Genomic DNA, 12,729 nt, shown 5'->3' with positions numbered 1-12,729 from the left:
CTGTGTATAAAGGTCTTGCCTTATACAATATTCGCTATGCTAGAGGTGGGCATATGGCAGGCTGGCCAGGGCGGAGGGGGTTATAATTGGAGAACATAATGAGAGGACTGAGCCTGTTTATAACGCTAAGCTGAGATAACACAGGCAGAAATTCCTAGCTCAGAGTCTGGCACAAAATAAGGAGTAAAATGTTCATTTGGTGTTTGTATTGTTGTAGTCACAGTTATTTATTTTTGTTCATCTTTTAGAGTTCCTTTATTGCTTCATCAGGGAATCTGAATTTACCCTTCTGACTGGTGATCAATGCATCAGAAAAGATGACATTTTATTTCATGTAGGTCTTATAACTAACATTGGCATGCAAGAGCTCTGTGATTTCAGAAAAGAGTGGTAAACGTTTGTCTTTGAAAATTCTCTTAGAGTTCTATGGAATGTAAGTCTGGGTTTCCTTGAGTCTATTCCTCTGCCTGATATCTGGACAGGGGACTTTAGAATCCTCTGGCTTAACAATGTCCACATGAAGAAACTTTTCTCCCAAGTCGCAGAACTAATTAATGGCAGAGAAGGGATTAGGGGCCAGCTCTTTTTATTTCTGGGCCAATATTCCTTTCCTTAATAGAAGATTAGAGATTTTTTATTTCTTGTCTAAGTCTTCTGAATAGCCTTCTGAAGCTATGTAAACTGTAAGTTGGATAAAACCTAAGTTTTCCAGAAGGGACACCTGTCCTTACAAGGTTGTGGGAGAGTGGTCAGTAGGATTGTGTTTTCATTGCAGTCTTTCCTGGCCCATTTGTTGACTGTCACAGTCCAGCCCAGAAGGATGGATGGGATTAATGGATCTATAACTAGTCCCTCCCTGGGCTGTCATATAACCACAGGTGTGGTTTTCCTTTTACTGCAGATCAGCTACCAAGAGACTGCTCCAAGTGAAAACACATTCCCTTGAGGCGTTAGGGAAGACGGAGAGGGCAGCTTAAGATTCCAGAGAGCGGAATTAGAGTTCTCTGAGTGGATTCTAACCATACTTTTGTCTTTGCCCATCCTCAGTCGGCCCACGCTTCTGAGACTGCTAAATGCAGGATGTGAAAGAAAGAGTTATTTCCTACACTTACCCCAGTGTATGTTTACACATGTTTGGGAGGAGAGAGAGTGATGCTGGTCTCATGAAATTTCTATATATTAAGGAGAGATTGGAGGGTTTAACTGGAAAGAAAGTGAGGAATACATTAGTGGAGTAGGGGAAGAGAATAAATAAGAACTAGAGCTAAAAATAATTTCAGGTTGTTAATCATGATAAAGCTGATTAATTTAAAAGAAGTTAAAAGTGCAGATAAGATCCTGGGTAGCTACATTATCACAGAATCTTTGAGACCACAGTTTCCAGTCACTGGATGTTACCAGAAGAGTTAATTAGCCCAAACTGTGGCTGCTAGTTCTTTAGCTGTCTTCAACTTGAAGTTGGGTTTTTTTTTTTTTTTAATAAGTTTTAAAGCTAATTAGGATACACCTGGGATTCATGGCTAAAGTCAGTAGAAGTTTCCCCCGGGGGTTACTTTTTATATACCAAAATTTAAAAAAAGGAAAAATGTCAGATGAAAAACAGAATCTTTTAGATTCACACACAGAAAAAATGGCATAACCATTTCAACTCAGCAGACCACAAGGCCAAACAAGCTTTGGCTAGAATTGAATGCTGTGTGCTTCTGTTCAGAGAAGAGGATGCTTCCCAGATGTGTCTGGGGGACTACCTGCCTCACTCTTATTTATCGTTGGCTCTAACACAGGATGTGGTGCCGCTGGCTGGTAGTCTGGAAACGGCCTGTTTATTTTTACAGATCTGTAGAAGAGACTCAATCGTTGTAAAGGATGGAAGGGGGCAAAGCAGCTTGGAACTCATGACAAAAGGAAACTGGGACAAAAAATTTAGATAAAACAACTTGTGACCATGGGATCTGCTCCTTGTGTCTACTGAACACACACCAAATGGAGTTTCTAGTTTCAACGAAAAGCCAGTTCTTCCTCCCCACCTTGTGGCCCATGGTTGTTGAACATCCAGACACCTATTTATCTCTCTATCGATCGATCGATCGATCGATCTATTTATTTATTTAAAGTTCGGGGAGCCTTGGTATTCTTCCCAATGCTAGGACTGGCTCCTTTATGAGTTTCATAAAGAAGACAATCTTCTCCCAGAGCTGCATAGGCTAGTGTTTCCCTGTTTCTACCAGACCTTCCGGATGATGTTCCTCACATTAAAGCCCCGTAACAGGCTGGAGAAAGAGGTTTCTCCAAATACTCAGTGGGGACAGTGTTACCGCTCAGTTCCTGCTTCTATTGAAAAGTTGCCCTGCAGGTGACATTCTCCTGAGAAGAGATATGCCTGAGGTGAGTCTAGGCCCTCCATGGGACTTCCTGTCTGCTATCGCCAAGATGCAAAAGCTGATTTCCAGTTGAATACTCTTGAACACTAAAACTGGCATACTGTCAGTTACTAATTTTGTCTAACAGAGTCAGGGGCTGAGGAAACTTGGGAGAAATACTTTATGCTTTTCCTATATTCAGGAAACGAATAAACAAATAAGCTCCAATGCCCAGCACCTAGAAAAACATTAAATGAAGAATACCGATGGGCACAGAGAGCTAAGAATTGAGGCTTATGAGTGACAGAGCTTGTGAGTGACAGAATCAGAACTTGGGTCTCTTCTAGTTTCATGGTCTTCCCATACCCCCATGAGGTGCCACATGGCCTCCCATGTTGCCATGCGGTAGTCAGGAAGGAAAAACCCTAGGCAGTGTGGGATGGTAGTATACTGTTGAAAAGCTTTGCCTTGTGTAAGCACATTCAGCTCATATATAGTTGACTTTCTCCAAGGGAGAGTTTGGGGGAGGCCAGGGTGTATTTATCAGCTCTGTCTTTTCCTCCCTTGCCTTCCCGTCCCCAGAAGCAAGGCATGTGGTCGCTCCCTGGCACAGGGAATGCTTGGATATGGGGGACCACCCAGGCTGTACACCCGTGACCACTGCAGAAGTCACCACAGCAGTGGCCGGGAGAATGGGCTGGCTTTGAAGTTCAGGGATGGGAGGACCAGGGCTATTTCTGGTTTGGCCTGAGGTAGCTCACACTTCGTGTAACCCTGCCCCCAGTATCTGCAAGCAGGGAGACACCATGCTCCATTGATTACATCAAAAGAAATTTTTAAAAAAACCCTGTAAGTCACATAAAATGATCTTTCGTGTGTAGCAGTTCTGCTGTTGGTGGAGGTGATGGTGGCAGAGGGTAGGGAGTTAGTCATCGATTGCATGTTTGTGAATATTAGAGCTCTGTACCACCTGAGGGTGAGCAATTTATTTTCCAGTCTGAAACCTCAGAAATGCTGGCCAGTCTTCACATGATGCAGCAATGGAAAGCTTTCTACATTTCCAAAAGTGAGTCCGGAAATCTGCCTCAAAGTGTAGCTGAACGACACTGTGTGGATCTGCGGCAATTTTAATGTAATTGACAGGATTAAGTTCCCACCATTTGCTAACCCTGTGACCCTGGGAAAGTCCTAACCTCCCTGCCTCAATGCCCTATCTGTAAAATGGAGCGAATGCTGCCTACATCAGCAGGTTCTTGTGAGTATTAAATGACATATTGTGTGTAAAGTCCTCAACATGTTGACTAGCTCGTACAACTAATTAAGAAATGCTCATTCTTATTACTTGTTAGGCAGGTGGCTTTATTATTATATGAAGCTTTTTGTGAGAGTGGCTCTTAAAATGTGGAAGTCATTGGAAGTCCAGCCAAGCTTGAGACCGACCAAAGGGATATGGTTTGGCTCCATTATCTAAGCTCTGAGCCAAGCCGTCAGAAAGGATTGAACACATATTAGAAGAAAAAATATATTAAGTGATGAGGTGGGTGTGACTGAGACCATAAAGAATCAATGCCACAATATTATTATTGGTTTGGCTCTTCATCATCTATAAACATTGAGCCTGGTTTGAGTGGTTCGGTTTCAGACTCATTGACAGATTCTTCATTTTACTTTTAAACTCTTGGGCATATTAGGGAAAAGATTTATACATTTTTGTGCTCTATTTTAAAGTATCACTATGCATGGCTCATGCATACGTCTCTATCTTTGTCTTGTATTTGTAAAGCATGGCCAGGTTTTTGATCTAATAAGCATTGTGCTTTCCACACCAGATTCAGTTTGAGACTGAAGTAGATGACAAGTAATGAAGTGATTTGGTTTATCCCATTGTATCAGGAACCTAGAGAGTGGAAACTTTGCCCTTATTCTTCTGTTCCCTGAGGCTAGAGGTGACCATGAGCAAAGATGTCTTCTTCCTCATTTGGGTTAAGACACGTGATACTCCCATGAAAGAAATCCCGAAACATTCCTTTGGGAAGAAGCATTGTGTTTGTGTTACTTAGAAAGTGAACCTCTTCTAGGGCTATGCCTGTCTTCTTTGCACCAATAAGTCAGAAGCCAGTTAGGCAAAAGAGAAGTAACAATGATCTAGACCTTGTAGGAAACGGAGGCAGTGTCTCTGATGAATAATGCAATCTAACAGGTTGGAGAGGGGAAAGAAAATGAAGGCTTAGTAGCACATTGAGAAATTTTGGAGGGAAAAAAGGTATAGGAATATTTCCCTAGAATATTTAGTTTTCTTTTTAGTGCCTTTAGTCAAATTTCTCTAGTTTTTACTGCATATCCTGTGCTATCCACAGGGTTTATACCTTATGTCTGTGAATTGATTTTTGTGAGGGCAACATCTATTTATATTTGTGTTTTCAGTGCCCAAGTTCAGTACCTGGTATTTACTTAACTTTGTAATAACTTACTGGTATGAGAACTTCTTGACTAATTACAAATAAGTACTCTCCAAGTTATTGCAGGAGTCTGATCATACCCTGCCCCTCCGTCCTTGAATTCCAAACAGACTGAAACAACTGAGGTGTGCAAAATTCTTTGTTTGCTCAACTCATGCTTCTCAACGTGCTTTAAAATCATTCTTTACCAGCATAAAGCTTATCTAACTATCTTTTTCCTTTCATAAGATTTACAGTTTTCTTTAAATCTTTTATTTTATTTTATTTTTAGAGGTGATTTAACATATAAGATAACTTGTAAGTATCAGGCCAACTCATTTGTCTTGTTTCAGTTTAGACAAATGCTAGCACCAAGTTCTCTTGCTGCCAAAGCATAGATTTCATGCTGTTCATAGTCGTTCCTACCAAGAGGACAATATGCACTCGATTGCCAACACTCCACTGGGACTCTGACAAAGGAATTTTATTGTGTCCACTTTTAGTTGGATGCAGTGAAACCCTTGCCCGGGCATGGCGGTGGCTACTGCTCATGCCCCAGAATTGCTGTGTGGTCAGGTCAGGGCTTTTTTCTTAATACTCTCTGGATCAGACTTTCTTGTGGGTTTGTGTGTGGGAGGCAAGGCAGACACTGTGTGTCAAGGACAGGCCCTCAGCCTCTTGTGTAGGGAAATTACTGCCACATGAAAGTAGGGCAGGAAGCCAGGGGCTGTCCCAAAGTCTTTGCTTTGGATAATTTGTCTCCTCTCCCATGAATAAGAGCGCTTATGCTGGGGCTAGAGAACTGTGTTCCTGGAACAGGAGCTCCCTACTGCCAGCCTCTCATGAGTTGAAATCCAAGCATCTTTGGATGCCACATTGTCATGTATTGTAACCAGATTGCCTAAAGGAATTCAACCATTGAAAAGGTCGCCTAGCGTAGCTGTGTGTTTAAGGTTACCAACCTAAGTCAGGAGTAAATGTTTCCATCAAATCTAATCATCCCTTCTTGGGCACAAAGAATCATCTTAGTAGGAATTGTAGCTAATACGAATTCAGTGTGAATTGAAAAGAACTCAGAAATGGTTGTGAGTATCTTTCAAAGGATGGTAAAAGTATAAATTTATGTCAGAAATACCCCATGCATGTTGTGAAGACTGACCAAATCAGAGATCTTTGATTCCACTTTTAAACTCACTGACTATTTTTATATGAAAATAATCACCCCTTTAGTTGAAAATCACAACTTTTAGTTTGGGAATTCAAGAGTCCTCTGATGAAAGTGAAAAGAATCTCTTTAGTAATCAGGCGGGTGTCTGGGCGGCTCAGTTGCTTAAGCATCTGAGTCTTGATTTCGGCTCAGGTTATGATCTCAGGGTTGTGGGACTGAGCGCTTTGGACTCTGGCTCAGGGAGGACTCCGCTTGAGATTCTCTCCCTCTCCCTCTGCCCCACTCCCCACTAGTGTGCGTGTGGGCTCACTCTCTGGTCCTCTCTCTCTCAAATAAAGAAATAAATAAAACTTAAAAAAAAAAAAGGAAAAGAAATCAGGCAGATCTCATTGTCTTTGTGACCAATGCTTCCACACTTCCACCCTTAGGTGATTTGATTTTAAGAAGATAAAGGAGCAACAATAATCAGAAAGACTGCATTACTAGAAGCGTCTTGAAATTAAGAGGAAGCTATGTAGAGGATTTCTGCTGCTAGTAAAGAATAATTTCCTCTGCCTTTGCATTATTCATCTCATGTAAATTTTGAGAAAGTTCATCACTGTGATTATTATTTCATTTACTACATTTTATATGTTTATAGCACAATTTCCACAGTAGGATCTTTTTTCTTTCCAGATTAACATAAATGTGTGTATTCTGGATGGAAAAGGGAACCTTTGTAGAAGCAGGTACTTGACACGCAGCATCCTATCTCACTGCATTCAGAACTTCCTGCAATATGACCATCTCTACCATGAGGTCTAGAAGTGGGCTTTTTAGGCCTGATATCTATACCATGTTCTTACTTATATACCTACAACAGTTAACACCTACTGCAAACACCAGGTAGCGTACAGATGGTTTAATATGCTCATAACTACCCTGTGAGATGGGAATATTAACCCTAAATTTTGTGACTGAGATTCTTGGGTTCATTGACTTCCTCAAATTTATACAACTACTAGAATGGAAGGGCCAGGATTCCAAACCGGGGTTCTCTGATGGGAGAATCCATGTTCTTTTTACAATCACACTCAATGCAGGGAATTCAGCCTCCTTGAAAGAAATTCTGGGCTTAAAAGCAACCAAAATGAGTTTATGCCTAGTTAGGATGATTTTGTGTGACAGTATCCTGAAACTGCTTTCTGGGCTGTCTTGGAACTCTCCTGGCTGGGTTGGTTTTATAGATTCACTCAACTTCAGCATTGGGAAGAGGCTTCAAGGTCATCCAGCCCAACTCCCAGGAGGCCGTCTAGCCTGTGCTGGATGCTGTCTAGGTTCTCTTGAGGCAGGCTAGTCCATTCTTTCTTGGGACAGCACAAACTCATAAGAAGCTCTTTATCTTCGGCCAGAATAAACTGCAGAATAAGCCAACTCCATCTTCTGCGTAACAGTCATTCAAATATTTGAAAGGAATTCCAAATTCCCTCTATTTTTTTTTTTTTTTCTGAGCAGTCCCAGTGCTTTCAACTGCACTCTGTAGAATATGGTTGTATTTCTTTTTTGACCCCATATTGTCTTCTGTGAATACTGTGCAGTCTTATAAGGTAGCATTAAGAACTAAGCACCACGGCATCAGGACTGATTTAACCAGCGCAGACTGGATTACGACTGTCATCTAGGAATTTTACATTCATCAGCCACACAAAGTATTGTGATTTAATTCTAGCTGAGCCTCCTTCACAATATCTCTTCATCCCAAGAGATGTGGGTCTCAGCCTCTGTCCAAACTCGAGAATTCTGAAATCTTGCCGTAGCTTCAGAAAGGAACCCTTAGAAAAGAGGGTCAAAGTGCATATATGTTGGTTTCCAGGAAAATAGGCAAGGAGATGGAGAGGCCATTGTTAGCATAGGAGGTATTTGTCATGTACTCTGACTTTCTAAACTTGTGCCTGAGTCTTAATGGTGACAAGGCGTGGAGTGACAGGTCAGAAGTAATTGAATAGAAATTGTATTTTCTCTAATGTCTAAGAGATACTAAGAGATAGAAAGCAGTGCTTCTTCTCACAGGCTGTGATTCCAAAGTAAGGGTCAGTGATTTTACTCCTATGTTAGTTCTTGCAGTACTCTGGGACATAATTCACCATGGCCAGAGTGGATTTGCTGTACGCAGGAGTCATCCTTCTAACCTGCCATGTCCATAGGTATGTGAGAATCTAGGGTGAAAGCTGAGAGAATAATATCCCGCTGATTCATACTCAGAAAGTGGGGAATATATTATTTGTGTCTCTTAGTGCACATGTGTTGGTATTATTGACACACAATGAATTTTCTGTTTGTTTTGTGAATATGTGAGATGATACAGAATGATTTTCAAAAGTGTAAGTTGAATACACAAATAGTATATTATGTTCCATTTCAATTGGTAGAAAAGGTATAAAATTTGTGTGAAAATATAATCAGATATTTATTTGTTGAATTCAGTTTAGCTATTCCTAATAGACGGCTATAGGATATTCTGTACTCTCTGAATCAGATTTGAATTAGTGACCTAGTTTGTAAACCCCCCTGTTCCGTGTTCATCAAGCATATCATTGTATTTAAATTTCTAGTACATTTAAAGGTAAAACAAATCATATTTTCATTTTAAAGGACTTTTTAATCTTATATGATAGCACATATTTCAACAATTTAAGAATAAGTGGAAGAAAAAGTCTTAAAAGTAAAGTGCTTTAAGACATCTGAATATGAGGTGTAAACATTTTCTCATCTGCTTGTGTGTGTGTGTGTGTGTGTAAACTTGATCTCCTCAAAGCTGTGTTTAGAAATGAGATAGGACAGGAAGCCATAGAAGCACCTGTGTTGTACTGACAAATTTCAACGGGCATTTTATGTGAGGGTGAAATAATTGGGTCCATTAAAAAAATTGATATGTTTCTATCCTGAAAAAAGCCTGCAATGTTTCCATATCTGGACTTTCCAAAAATGGCCATATTTCCCACCTTCTCAATGTAAATCAAACTCATATATTCTGTGCACAAGCACCCATGCACAGAAAACTTCTGAAAGAGAAAATTCTTGAAAGACACAGAAGAAAGAAAGAGAAGAGGAATCCTTTAACCGTAAAGCTGTAATTTATTAAGTGTCTTTAGAATTCATGTAAGGGGCCTCTCTCTTTTTTTCTTCTCTTGTAGGTCTCTAAGTCCACTGATGACAGGAAAATCTTCAGTGGTTCCAGAGACAAGCTGCTGGAAATCCTGCACATTTATCTTCCAGAAGGAAGTGAGCTGATTAGGATAGAGGTCCCTTCAGAAAGAACCTCCCCCAAAACTTTAAAGGACTCCAAATTAAGCCATGTCCATTTCTGGGACCCTAAAGTGGCTCATGAAAGTCAGGGACCACTTGCTTAATGTTAGGTGATTTCAAAAGCCTTAAGATTCTAAGGGGAGAGTGAAGATGGGGAAGGTGAGGCTGAATAAATTGTGAGAATCTGTCAAATAACAGGGTGTCTCTTTAATTCCAAGCATCATGTTTTATCTCACTTTGTATCTTTCAATTAAAAAAAGGAAAACGTGTCTTCTTTAAAAACATATTTTTTCCTCTATTAATATTCAGTACCTAATATATGAATACAGATCCATCATTCTTTAGCTCTAGGTAGATCACAACCTAATTTACAAATTCAAAAGCGTAAGTCAGATCAACTCAATTGCTCAAGGCCATGTATTTGCAAGCTAAGAGCATGCATTGAACATTTCCTGTCCTTGGACTGGTGTACTGGGCAATGCTGCTTTTCTCTAACAATTTGTTCATCTATTGGCTTTAACACAATTTTGCTTATCAGTTGAAAACGTTTAACCTATACCCACTCATGTAATACAAAGTATAAAATTAAATCAATGATCTAGAAAATTCAGGGCAAAGTAGTTTAAATCATTTTGATCTTCTAAAGATTTTGATTTCTTCTTAACCTGAAAAAATAGGTAATTACTCAATAGCCTTAGCTCAAAAATATATCTGACAGGTTATTTTTATTTGTTTGGTTTTCAGAAATCATATTCATGCTTTCTACCCTCTGTAGTTTTTAGCAAAATGAATCAAAGCCACTCTGTACCCAAAGATAACACCAGTGTTGTCTTTTTTTTTTTTTTTTTAAACATTGCAGGGCTTTACCTCGAGTGCTATGCAGTAAATTTACAGGGAAAGAAAAATTTTATTAAATTATAACTGAGAGGAGCTGATTTTTTTACATAGCAAACAAAAAATTCCTTCATGAAAGGCTATAAAACCCATATTATTTACCAGAGAGACCTTTCCTGTCTCCCAGGTAAACACTTACAGTGTGTAGACTTGTGTAAATACATATTTAGGAGTGGCTAAATATGGTGAAGTATTTTTAAAGGTGTATTTACAAAGCTGAATACATATATTGGCATTTTGGTATGTGTATGTATGCGGTTCTGCTGTCTATTCAAAATTCTAGCAGGACTCTGGTAGATACACCTTGGATATAGGGACTGAATTTCAAAACATTCATCTTTAATCAAAATTACTAAGGACAGGTCCTTAAATCACTTCAAAAGGGTGAACATTTTCAACTAATGGAGTTCAGGTCTTTCTTGCCAGTTTGACCGGAGGAAAATTGTTTCAGAAAAGCAGGCATCATTCTCAGAAGCAAATCTCCCTTTCTGAACATCTTTGTGCATGAAAGAACTATCATTTCACATTCAGCTCAGAATATTACTGAATACTTAAAGATAGACTCCATATGATGGATGGGTCAACCATGAAATTTAGTTAAGGGGGACAATGTCATTAAGATATTTAAAAAATACTTTAAACCTATTATTTTTATAATACTTTAAAACACATGGAAATGTGAGTGATAAAATCTGCTTGTTGCTGATTCAATAGCGGGAAGCTCTCTATGATAACATGGTTAACTCCGTCTTAAGGATTCCTGATGTCCATGTCCTTCTTTGCTTCTTGGGAAACGTGTTGTCTGTGAGGAAAAGAAGGTGCTAGTAACAGAGGTGGTAGATAAATGAAAGAGCACTACCTCTGCTTCTGTTGTCTGTAGCAACTCAGAATGAATAAGGATCCCATTTGTGTAAAAGCCTTTTTTAAGATAGAGAAGTTGATAGTCTAAATAACTCTAGAGTTTGGGCTATCTTAGGGGCCTTTGGCTAAGGAGTCTAAACAATGCTTCTATTTCATTTCTAATGCAGCACACAGCTATTTCTAAATGCTCTCAATATCCTGCCATGGAATAATTGAAAATCTTATTATGGTAAACCGTATGGGGACAAAGATTATTCAATCAGTGAAATGATTTCTCCAATAAAACTTGCAAAGGGCTGAGTTTTTTAACTTTACAAAAATATACATCATATGTGGATATTTTTCCCAAGGTACCAACAACACAGATTTTGGTTAAACCTGCAGGTTTCTAAAATTTTAAATTTAGAAAGAAAGAAAGAGAACTTTTATTTTATTAAATTTTATTTTATTTTTTTAGTGTGAAAACCCATTTTAAAATATTATGACAGTACTATAAGGCCTCTGGAATGTAGAAGCTTCTAATATATGTGCTGACACAATTTTAGCTTTAACTGTGAATGGGTGCACTCTATAATACTACTTATATGCCAGTATTTTAGACTTGGAAAACAAACTTTTCTGGCAAAAGACAATCCTTGTTTCAGAATTTTTGAAAATATATGAGCAGGCACCAACACCTCTGCATTACAATTTTTATTAGTTTTATCCCATCTTTAATGTTATTCTGTGGCTAAGTATCTCATTTCCATGTAAACTTCCATTAGGAACACAAATTGCTGACACCACATCTACTGACAGAAATGCCACAACATAAATTACGCCAAGAAAATGCTGCTTTGGGTGGGGGGCATGGCAGGGGGAACTAAGCTAGATAAAAAGCCACTGTGCTACTGCCCAGCCTGCAGCCCTGTCCCGCTGACCACTGATAAAATTTATCACAGGGCCACATACGGGAAGGCAGCTTAAAGAAGAGACATCTGTGGTAAAACATGTAACAGCAAAACAGCTAATGGAGCATTATTACTTTATTGGAAGGCAGTATCTCTGGATGCTTCACTTCTCTAGCTTTAGCAAGTGTATGAATTGTTCTTCTACATGCAGAAGAGCTGATATGAGAAAAAAAAATGGTTATTAGAACACTGAATGATGGCATTAGGCCTTTCCAGGACTCACCGGTTCACCACTCTGCCCAGTACACTTAACCAGCAAAGGAGTGAAGGAGTTCGAACAAAGTTAAAAACCAATCTGAATCTTAATTTTTTTTTTTAAAGATTTTATTTATTTACTTGAAAGAAAGAGAAAGAGAGAGAGAGAGAGCACAAGCAGGGGGAGGTGAGGGAGAAGCCGACTCCCTGCTGACCAGGGAGCCTGATGCTGGACTCAATCCCAGGACTCCTGGATCAAGACCTGAGCCTGAGCCAAAGGCAGACACTTAACCAACTGAACCACCCAGGCACCCCTTAATCTTCATTCTTAAAGGAATATTGATCTACAATGCTAATGGTCTCATTGTAAAGAAGCAGTCTTATAAATTCTGGCTAATCATTGTTATAATTCAGTCCTGGTGTTAGTAGAACGTAGAAATATCCAAATTCCACTAATAAAAGGAATCTCATTTACCAAGATAGTTAAAAACTTTGTCGTTGGATGGGGCTTATTCTTTGGGGGTTTAAAAGAATAAGATTGGCATGCACTGGACAGTCACAATTGGATAGCTAGAATG

At 39.3% G+C, this 12,729-nt stretch overlaps 1 long non-coding RNA gene across 2 annotated transcripts in view; it reads left to right on the top strand.

The window, feature by feature from the left end:
- LOC308342899 overlaps nt 1–12,729 on the top strand; it is a 308,513-nt gene that overhangs the window by 122,864 nt on the left and 172,920 nt on the right. The window contains exon 3 of one of the 2 annotated variants that reach the window (XR_013966822.1): nt 9,140–9,528. The exons of the other annotated variant lie outside the window; for it this stretch is intronic. This is a non-coding gene — a long non-coding RNA (uncharacterized lncRNA). Of the gene's footprint in view, nt 1–9,139; nt 9,529–12,729 lie in introns of those variants that run through there. 2 annotated transcript variants of the gene reach the window in all.

This window comes from Martes martes (assembly GCF_963455335.1).
Source record: "Martes martes genome assembly, chromosome: 5".
NCBI classification, from domain to species: domain Eukaryota; kingdom Metazoa; phylum Chordata; class Mammalia; order Carnivora; family Mustelidae; genus Martes; species Martes martes.
Note: the sequence above shows the minus strand (reverse complement) of the source record. Positions and strands in the feature narration are given on the sequence as shown.